A 9,862-nucleotide genomic window follows, 5' to 3' on the forward strand; every position below is an offset into this window, starting at 1 on the left:
AACATAATGTATTTATCGTTTATGATTACCCAATGCAAAAAATCGCAATTCAAATTTCGAATTATCTTCTAATTAAGACTAGATCTACCAATATCATCAAGGATTTAAAGAAATACAATCTCAATATCGTATGCCATCAAGAAACGAAACGACCCGAAAAAGACCAGATCATGGAAGGTGATAGACTAATAACCTTTCCACACGAAAACAGGCGGGGACTTGGGGTTTCTAATATCTCAGTCATGGCTACTCCATCTGGAAACATACGTGATCATTCATGATAGGCTAGCAGAATCAAAAATTAATAACTCTGCAAACATATTAATTAACAACAGATCCACCATAATAATCAACACTCATATGCCCACCGCAGTATCAACAGTTATCGAAGCTAATGAGAGAGAGAGAGAGAGAGAGAGAGAGAGAGAGAGAGAGCGAGAGAGAGCGAGGGAGAGAGAGAGAGAGCAAGGGAGAGAGAGAGAGAGCGATATATATATATATATATATATATATATATATATATATATATATATATATATACAAACAATTTATGTTGAAATAGAAAACCTCATAAACAAACATAGAAAAGAAGATGTCATAGTGAAGGGGGATAAGGCCTGAAATCAGAAGATGAATGCTATTTAGGCAACTATTTCAAAGCCAAAAGAAGATTTATAATCAAATTGACTACGTAATTGTCCCAGAACGTTACAAAACAAAAAACACCTGAACAATGAAATCACATATTCTGGAACAAAGGTAAACACTGACCATAGACTGTTAGTAACTACTTTCAATCAGTCAGTTAGTAAAATAAGATTTTTAAAACCCAGACCAAAACCAGCAACAGATTCTCCTAGCCTAAAACTAAAAGATGAAGATATACATAATGCATTCAAAAGCAAACTAATAAACTTGAGCTCATACAAATCTATGCGGAAACAAACCCTGCCGTACAACACCAGAAATTGATCGACACTATCATTTCGATCAGAGACGAAACTCTTCCAAAGACAACAAATTTCAAAGGGAGCTTTTGTCCAATCCGTCAACAACTTTCGGAAGAACAAAAGCAACTTAGACTTAATATTAACAGTTGCCACAATGAGGAACTAAATCGAAAATGGAAAACACAGAGAAATCAAGTGATGCATAAAATCAAAGCACAATCTATTGTCGATTATAAAAGCCAAATCGACAACATGGCAATGGGAATCGAAACAGCCCCAGACAGCATGAAAATATTCAAAGCTATTACAAAAAGTAAACAGAAACAAAAAAAAAAGTCGTCTTATAATATCTGATGATGAGGGGAAAGTAATCTGTGATGACAAACAAATGGTTGAAAGAGTTAAAAACTTCTCCGAGAATAAGTACAAAAGGGACCAACAGATAGAACCATTCGAATACCCCAAATCAAGACTGGAAGAGCCAATATCCGATCTTGAGGTTAGTGCAGCTATTTACCAACTTAACTATCACAAGGCCCCGGGAATTGACACCATCAAAGCAGAGGAGCTAAAATGTCTAACTGAACCTCACCTAGTAGCTATTGCTAATATGTTTAATGGAATGTTCGAACATAGAGCACATCTTGATCTCGGCTCCGGTAAACTAATTCTGTTGAATAAACCAAACAAGAAAAAAGGACCATTAGAACTATAAGACCATTGTTCTTCTTTCAACACTTAGAAAACTGCTCAGCGTAATAACACTCAACAGAATTAGATCAAAGTTGGAGGAATATCTGTCACCGACATAGAGCGGATTAAAAAAAGACAGGAGTACCAGTGACATTGTATGGGCTCATGGGTGGTTGAGAGCCAGAACTGAAAAATACAAAGAAGAGTTCACTATTGAGCATTGACATGAGCTCTGCCTTTGATAGAAATCTGTAGAACAAAACTTTTGAATGTATTAAGCTCATTTCTCGAAAAAGATCATATCCGACTAATAAAATCACTGCTGGCAAACACAACACTTACGTTTACATCTGGTGGGGAAACAGTTTCACTGTTAACATCTCTGGGAACTCTCCAAGGAGACAGTCTGAGCCCAATTCTTCTTACTGTATATTTGGAAGCAGCACTAATAAGAATTAAGACAAAAACTCCCGATTCCTAAAATCCTTACCCTCGAACTGATCTACGCTGATGATGTTGATATCATATTTGATACAGCTGACCAGGCGAAGCAGCACATACCAATAATATCAAATACTCTGCAACATTGGAATCTTAAGGTCAACGAATCCAAAACAGAAAATACAGTGGTTAACAAGAAAGTAAAAAAATTCGGAAACTTGATTAATGAGAATTAAGATATCAAAAGGAGAAAAATGCTAGCTCAAACTGCATTCAGAGAACTACATAACGTTAAAACAGGACGAACATCATTAATGAATATAAAAGAACACGCCTTTACGAAGCGCTGGTGCTGCCAATCCTTATGTACAACTGTGGTACGCGAGGTCTTACAAAAATAATTTGGACACCCTGGACCCCCTTCATCGCAAACAATTGAGACGTGTTTTTTGGGGTACATTGGCCAGACAACTTCAGTAATGAGGAGTTATCCAACATATAGGACGCTTCCCCAAATAAACTCTTTTTGTTGTCTGAAATATTCTGCTTTTCAATTACATTGGGAGATTTTTTAATCATTTTTTTTCTTCGTGACATGGCAGTTCTCAATGAGCCATTACTCGATCTTATTCTTAATCTTTAAAGGATGAAAAGCCTATCAAATATTGTTAGTTTTACTTTTTACTTTACACGCTTGTCATTGACATCCACATCAGCAAATAGTATTCTTCGAGTAGTGTTTAAAAATGCGTGATACGCAAGATATTCTTTAAAAAAGGAATATCTATACTTACACAAAAATAAAATCAAGGGAAATAACTTGAAATAACTCATACATATTGAAATGAATTTCCCCAAAATTGTATCTATAAAATTAATTTAAAAAAAAATAAAAGTATTTTTTTTTAATGTTTAGCATTATCAAACATTAAGAAGTAATTAAAGGTTAAATGTAGCTGACCTTGAACTTGAATTACCTCTGGTTGAGCTTCATAAAGTGGTCGAATTAGAATTCCAATCGGCCAAAGTTTTTCAAAGATATTACTCTTACCCACTGTGAAGAAAGTTAAACTTTTACACAAATGTGAAACGACTCGAGTGTTGATTTTATTATTTTTTTATGCATAGAAGTGCACGTCCGTGAATACCAATTCTCCAGGATCGGATATCAATATTATATATATATATACATATGTGTGGGGCTCTATGTATGTATGTGTGTGTGTGTTTGTGTGTGTATGTGTGTGTGTGTGTGTGAGAGAGAGAGAGAGAGAGAGAGACTGATGGAATGTTTGTGTGTATGTGTCTGTGTTTTTGTGTATGCATTATGTATGTTAGAGAGAGAGAGAGAGAGAGAGAGAGAGAGAGAGAGAGAGAGAGAGAGAGGGGAGATATATATATATATATATATATATTGTTTGTGTTTGTGTGTGTGTGTATGTGTGTGTGTGTCTGTGTCTGTAATTGTGCGTTTGAGCTAATTGTAAAGCGCTACAGAGCACTTTTATGGGGGTGCTTTGGCGCTATAGAAATAATATATGTTATTATTATCACGATTCGGTTATGCTAAAATAGACTGCATTAATGAATCGTGATCATTTAAAAGTAGAAACATACCAAAAAGAAAAAAAAAACCCAAAAAACAACAACAACAAAAAACAAACAAAACAAAACAAAAAACCAAACCAAAACAAACCAAAACAAAACAAAACAAACCAATCTTCGTGTCTTTTACTGAATGCCTAAAGCAACCTGGTGCACGATATTCATTGTTTATTTTCCTAGAATAACACGAGGAAATTAAAGGAAAGCAATCCTGATCGTGTAAAATAGGATATATATATATAGATAGATAATAAATATAAACTTTGTGATATTCAGACACCGTGACTTGCATGCCACGCACCACTGCCTCTAGTCTGGAACGGTATTCTAGATAAGTGCAAACATATATAAAAACAAAACACAAAAAATACCCTTAAAAAGCATATAAAACAAAACATAAAACAAAACAAAAACAAAACAAAAACAAAACAAAACTAGCAAATAAAGAAAAAAAAATAAGAGTATAAATAAATAAGCATGTATCCAAATGAATAAATTTCTTCTTGTGATAATGACACTCGCATTTGGATCGGAAATACCTGGGTTCGAGTCCGGCTCTGAGCGACCGATAGCTAGATAGTCTTCGGAAACAAGCTCTTTACTTACCTTATTTCACCGTACTCAGGTGTAAAATGAGTACCTGGCCTATAACAGCATTGTTTCTGTCGGAAAAAAATTGTAATATCCCATAATAGACGTCATGTTTTGTCTTACACGTTAAGTGTTGCTGCTTGTTATATTGTAAAGCGTTTTGAGCATGTGTAATGAATTGTACATTATCAATGCTAATTTATTTTTTAATCACATTTAAAAATGGCTAGAAAACTCGACCTCAAATTAATATCTATCGCCTAAAATGACCTCATCTTGTCAAAAAACTCTCGAACTCTCAAGGAAGGCATTTAAGGAAGTCCCGGATTTGAGAGTTTTTGACAAGATGTGGGTTATTTGAATCGTTCAATATTTGAAGGATGAGTTTGAGTTTCTTGTTGAAAAGACAAGAGAGAAGTTTTCTTCGTATAATCAAAGAGCGTGTAGGTAACGATTGTTATGTTACCAAGAGCTCTCACTTCCTGCTTTTGGTGAAGCCAAGCATCTTCCGTCTTCTACTCGTATTTTCTTCATTGTATCAGTAAGCCTAGCGCGCATGATACACGCGGAGCACACCCACCTCGCTGTCTCGCCTGGCACGCGACAATAGCATTGCGGTTAAGAGAAGTGAGAGCACTTGGTAACTACGTTACCCTACACACTCTTTGGTATAATATCGTTTTGAGGATATTGATGATGTAATAATATACGTGTATTATTATAACTACACCATAACATATAATTCAGTACGGATGTGTCCCAAGTTATTGAATCTTAGATCGTCACCTCCTTCAGATACAAACAAGAAATCCAAAGAAAGAACAAACGAAAAAAAAGAAGAAAAAAAAAGTGATAGAAGGGGGAAAAACACGAAATAAAAAACAAAATAAATTGAAAAGACAAGAGAGCTATTTTCTTGGTATAATATCGTTTTGAAAAAAAAAAACATTTTTAAAAATGAGCTTTTATATTAGGCAATATCCACTAAACGTGCTCAAAACGTTTTACAAGTGGTTCCTGACCAACAGTAACATTTAACATTTAGGACGGGACTTAACGCCTGTTAGGTGATATTACAATTTTTTTTCGGACAGAGACAACGCTGTTAACGGCCAGGTACTCAATTTACACCTGAGTATTGTGAGAGAATGTGAGTAAAGAGCCTTTTCCAAGGACGGAACTATGCGCCGAGCGAGGCTCGAACCCAGGACCTTCCGATCCGAAATCGAGTGTCATACCACAAAACCACACAGCCGCACTGGGGACATTGATGACATAATAATATTCGTGTATTGCTAAACTACACCATAATATCTAATTCAGTACGGATCTGTCTCAAGTTATTGAATCTGAGATCGTCACCTCCTTCAGATGCAAACAAGAAATGATAGCCGTAAGCTAAAAGTGATTGATACTCACTGGACTGAGTATGGGCCCGGTATCTTGGTTTAAATTCCCTACTTGATAAACACCACGTTTTAATTAAAATAATATTAAGCTGCTAGAAGCTGTGGAGGACTGTAAAAAGTATAGACAGTATGCGCTTGGCAAAGAAGCCCACAACATTGCCATCCGGAAATATAACGGACCAACACACAAAACTGTGTTTAGCCTGAGCGTTTATAGTCTGGTTGATTACTCATAAACGTGGATGGAAAAACACAATAACAAAGACCTGAGTGACGTCAATTTCATTCTATCCATTGGACAAAAATGAATATAGCACATTCACACAACGATCAAAATATTGAATATGGATCGTTCCGGAATCAAATCCCTTCTTCAGATAACTAAAACAATAAAAAAAAACATACATCATTTTAATTAATTGGTAAAACGATTGAAACGATAACTGAAACAACAACAAAACAACAACAAACACAACAACAATAATAACAACAACAACAACAACAACAACAACAACAACAACAACGACAACAATAACAACTTCAAAAACAACGACAACAATAACAACTTCAAAAACAACGACAACAATAACAACTTCAAAAACAACGACAACAAAAACTTCAAAAACAACAACAACAACTTCAACAACTAGCACAACAACGACGACACCAACAACAACTTCAAAGACAGCAATAATAACAAGAATAAAAACAATAACAACACCATTAAAAAAAAGGAAGAAAAAAAGTAACCACTCATGCTGTCGATTATCTTCTTCTCGATAAATCCTGTCTGGATACAAAGACGGTATTGGATCTCGTGGATGGATCATCGTCGGCCCATTCTAATAAAAGGAATTATAGCCTTAAGGTAAATCTGGATATTCACTATACTGACGTACTCTGGAAAAACCCATATTTAAAAATTTGGCCAGAAAACTCGTCCTTCAAATATCGATCGATTTAAATGACCCTCATCTTGGCAAAAAAACTCTCAAACCTGGGACTTCGCGAAGTCCCAGGTTTGAGAGTTTTTTGTAGATATAAGGGTCATTTAAATCGATCGATACTTGATGGACGAGTTTTCTGGCCAAATTTTTAAATATGAGTTTTTCCAAAGTACGGCGGTTTTCTGAGTATCGAGTAGATAACATTCCCTACTTGAAAACTTTCTTATCCCCTTCACACTCCCTTCATTAATATAGCTACTCAGATATATCATCATCATCATCATCATCATCACCATCATCAACGATAACAACAATAATAAAATGACATTAACAACAACAAAAATAACAAAACCAACAACAATAACAACAACAATAACAACAATAATAATAACAACAGCAACAACAACAACAATAACAACAACAATAACAACAACAGCAACAACAACAACAACAATGACAACAGCAATAATAACAACATCAATAAGAACAATAACAACTACAATAACAACAACAACAACAACCACTTCACATTGAAATAAAAACAATAACAACAAAAACAACAACAACTGTGACCAATCAAAGTAAGAATCTACTAACTAACTAACCTGCCAAATTGTCAATGATCAACTTTGGTTCCCTGTCTGACAATCAATGTAAATGTTGCTGCTCGAAGCTCGGAGAACTAAATAATAATGTGAATATGAATGTAAGGTCTGTTTTTGTAATTAAATTGAAGCTTACATTCAATTTAACATTATTATTTCTGTCTGACAATCACACTATTAATTACCCCGAGAAGCACATTGGCCTACACACTTGAATAATGTAACATGATGACATTGGATATTATCTATTTGCATTTTGTATAATTACTTAATTGAAACTCGCGAACGCATTAACCCTCTCCTTCCCAGCCATTTTCAGGATTTTACCCAAAACGTCACATCCAACTAACACAAAAATAGATTTTTTTTCACTCAAACACAATAGCAGTAAGTTCTTGCCATACATAATTTCTTTAGTAAAACATGCTCTACAACACACTGTTCAATTTCATGATGTAAAAAAGAAATTTGAATAAGAATAATGTTGGTTGTATCGTAACGTATGTGACGATTTTCCTATAGCTGGAAAGGAGAGGGTTAAGTTGGACATTTCAAACGAATAGCCTATATCTACTACGAATATTGACTATGACACTGATTTGTGTATTAGATATTCAATAATTTGGAATAGTAATTACATTACTCAAAATTGTCAAATTAGACAGTAATGAAGGTTGTTTATATAACTTTGAAAAACTGGAATTATTTTTTTTTTAAAACAAAAAACAAAACAAAACAAAGAGCACTTAAAGTTTTTTAAAACATATTATTAGCTCTTAAACGTAACGATGCCATACGATACCTCATCTGAAAACAACCCACACATAAATAAATAAATAAATAAATAAATAAATAAATACATAAATAAATGAATCGATAAATATATAAATACATGAATAAATAAATAAATAAATAAAACATGAATAGTTCGGAAGATATTCAGACACGCCGCTGCTGAAAGGGTTAACCCTGCGACTTAATGGTTAACCACTCTAGAATCGATTCCAATTTCAAATCCTTTTAAAACTCCGGGAAACTTGTAGACACTTGTAAAAACATGTTTTTAAAAAAACCCACAGAATTCCAAGGATCTAGACACAGATTGACTCGTTTTCCACGAAATTGCCGTCACTTGTATTATGCTCTTTATTTCCCGAGTATCCGTTTTTCCCCTATGAAACAAAATTGCTTCAATCAAATTCTTCTTTTGTGCGGTTATGTGGTCTAGTGAATGGTATGGCACTCGTCTTTGGATCGGAAGGTCCAGGGTTCGAGTCCCGCCGCTCTGAGCGGCATATAGTTGAGTCCTTGGAAAAGGCTCTTTACTCACATTCTCTCCTCAGACTCAGTTGTAAAATGAGTATCTGGCAGTTGGTGGCGTTACTCTGTAGGAAATAAAAATGTAATTAATATCGTCTGACAGGCGCCATGTCTCTCCTACATGTTAAGTGTTGCTGTCGGCTAGGGATCCATGTAAAGCGCTTTGAGCACGTTTAGTGGATATTGCTCTATATATATGTTCATTAAAATATTTAAAAAAATAATTAAAGGGAAAAAAGATTTAAAAATTCCCTTCATTCATCCCAACGGGGAAAATTGTATTTTTTGTCTATTCCAAGGAAGACTGGAGTAACCCAGGCTTCAGCCGCAGTGCAGCGCCACAAAGTAAGATAGAGCGAGTCGCTTTGCTCAAGTCCACGCAGCGTTACACGGGTAGTTGAGCTCGGTACGAAGCAAAGACTATACCACTATACCACGCTGTCCTCAATTTTTGAACTCAATTCGCCTGCATGACGGGTAAGATTATTGCCAGATGGCCAGATGGATAAGGCATTTCCATTACACAAGGAGGATATTTGTTCGAGTCATGTTTCTAGTATCTTGTGTTTTTCTTGGACAAAAAACTTTACTCCCTAGAGCTTACTTTGAGGCTCTGAACTACGGGTGAAGCCTGAATTATCTCTTTTTTTTTTATCGAGATTTGACACTGATTCAAAAGTGACCCATTTTGTCGATCGGTACTTCAAAGAAGACATTTTATAAATCATTCCCCCCCCCCCCCACACACACATACAGAGAGAGAGAGAGATAGATAGATAGATAGATAGATAGAGAGAGAGAGAGAGAGAGAGAGAGAGAGAGAGAGAGAGAGAGAGAGAAAGAGTCGAGGAAGACTGATTTCTTTTATTTTTTTTTATTTTTTTTGGATGTATTATTTTTTTTTCTTTTCTTTTTTCTGTTTTCGCTTTGTCTGGCACTGTTTGTTTCATACACACTTTTTCACATCTTTATTTTTGGACAATCAGCACGTTAATCATGGGCGGGCACAGCTGGGTGAGTTAGTTAACCACACACTTCTTCTATCTATATTCCTTGTTCACCTAAACACGTAGTAGTAGTGGTACCACCTGTTGATGCGGTGGTGACTTCACCTGCTGGAATTACAATTCACAATAGCTCTAATCCATTGGCCTTTTATAAATAGGTCTTTGATATCAACCATCTATTTTCTTACGTCAGACGGAGTTATATAACCAAAAAAAAAAAAAAAAACCCCAACATAGTTATAAAATAAAATATATGAAAAGTAAGGAGTAGAAGAAGAAGAAAACGAAAGAAAA

General features: G+C 35.0%; 1 protein-coding gene across 2 annotated transcripts in view; it reads right to left on the minus strand.

Moving 5' to 3' along the window:
- The window catches only part of LOC144980885 (diacylglycerol kinase delta-like), a 204,945-nt gene extending 197,587 nt beyond the window's left edge, over window positions 1–7,358 (minus strand). For both annotated transcript variants that reach the window (XM_078928779.1, XM_078928778.1), the window contains exon 1: window positions 7,242–7,358. The gene's annotated coding sequence lies outside the window, so the exon portion shown is untranslated. The remainder of the gene's footprint in view (window positions 1–7,241) is intronic.
- Window positions 7,359–9,862: the final 2,504 nt, after the last annotated feature.

The sequence above is a fragment of the Berghia stephanieae genome, chromosome 10 (assembly GCF_034508935.2).
Source record: "Berghia stephanieae isolate SIO BIC M18660-M18661 chromosome 10, UCSD_Bste_1.3, whole genome shotgun sequence".
In the NCBI taxonomy this organism is placed as follows: domain Eukaryota; kingdom Metazoa; phylum Mollusca; class Gastropoda; order Nudibranchia; family Aeolidiidae; genus Berghia; species Berghia stephanieae.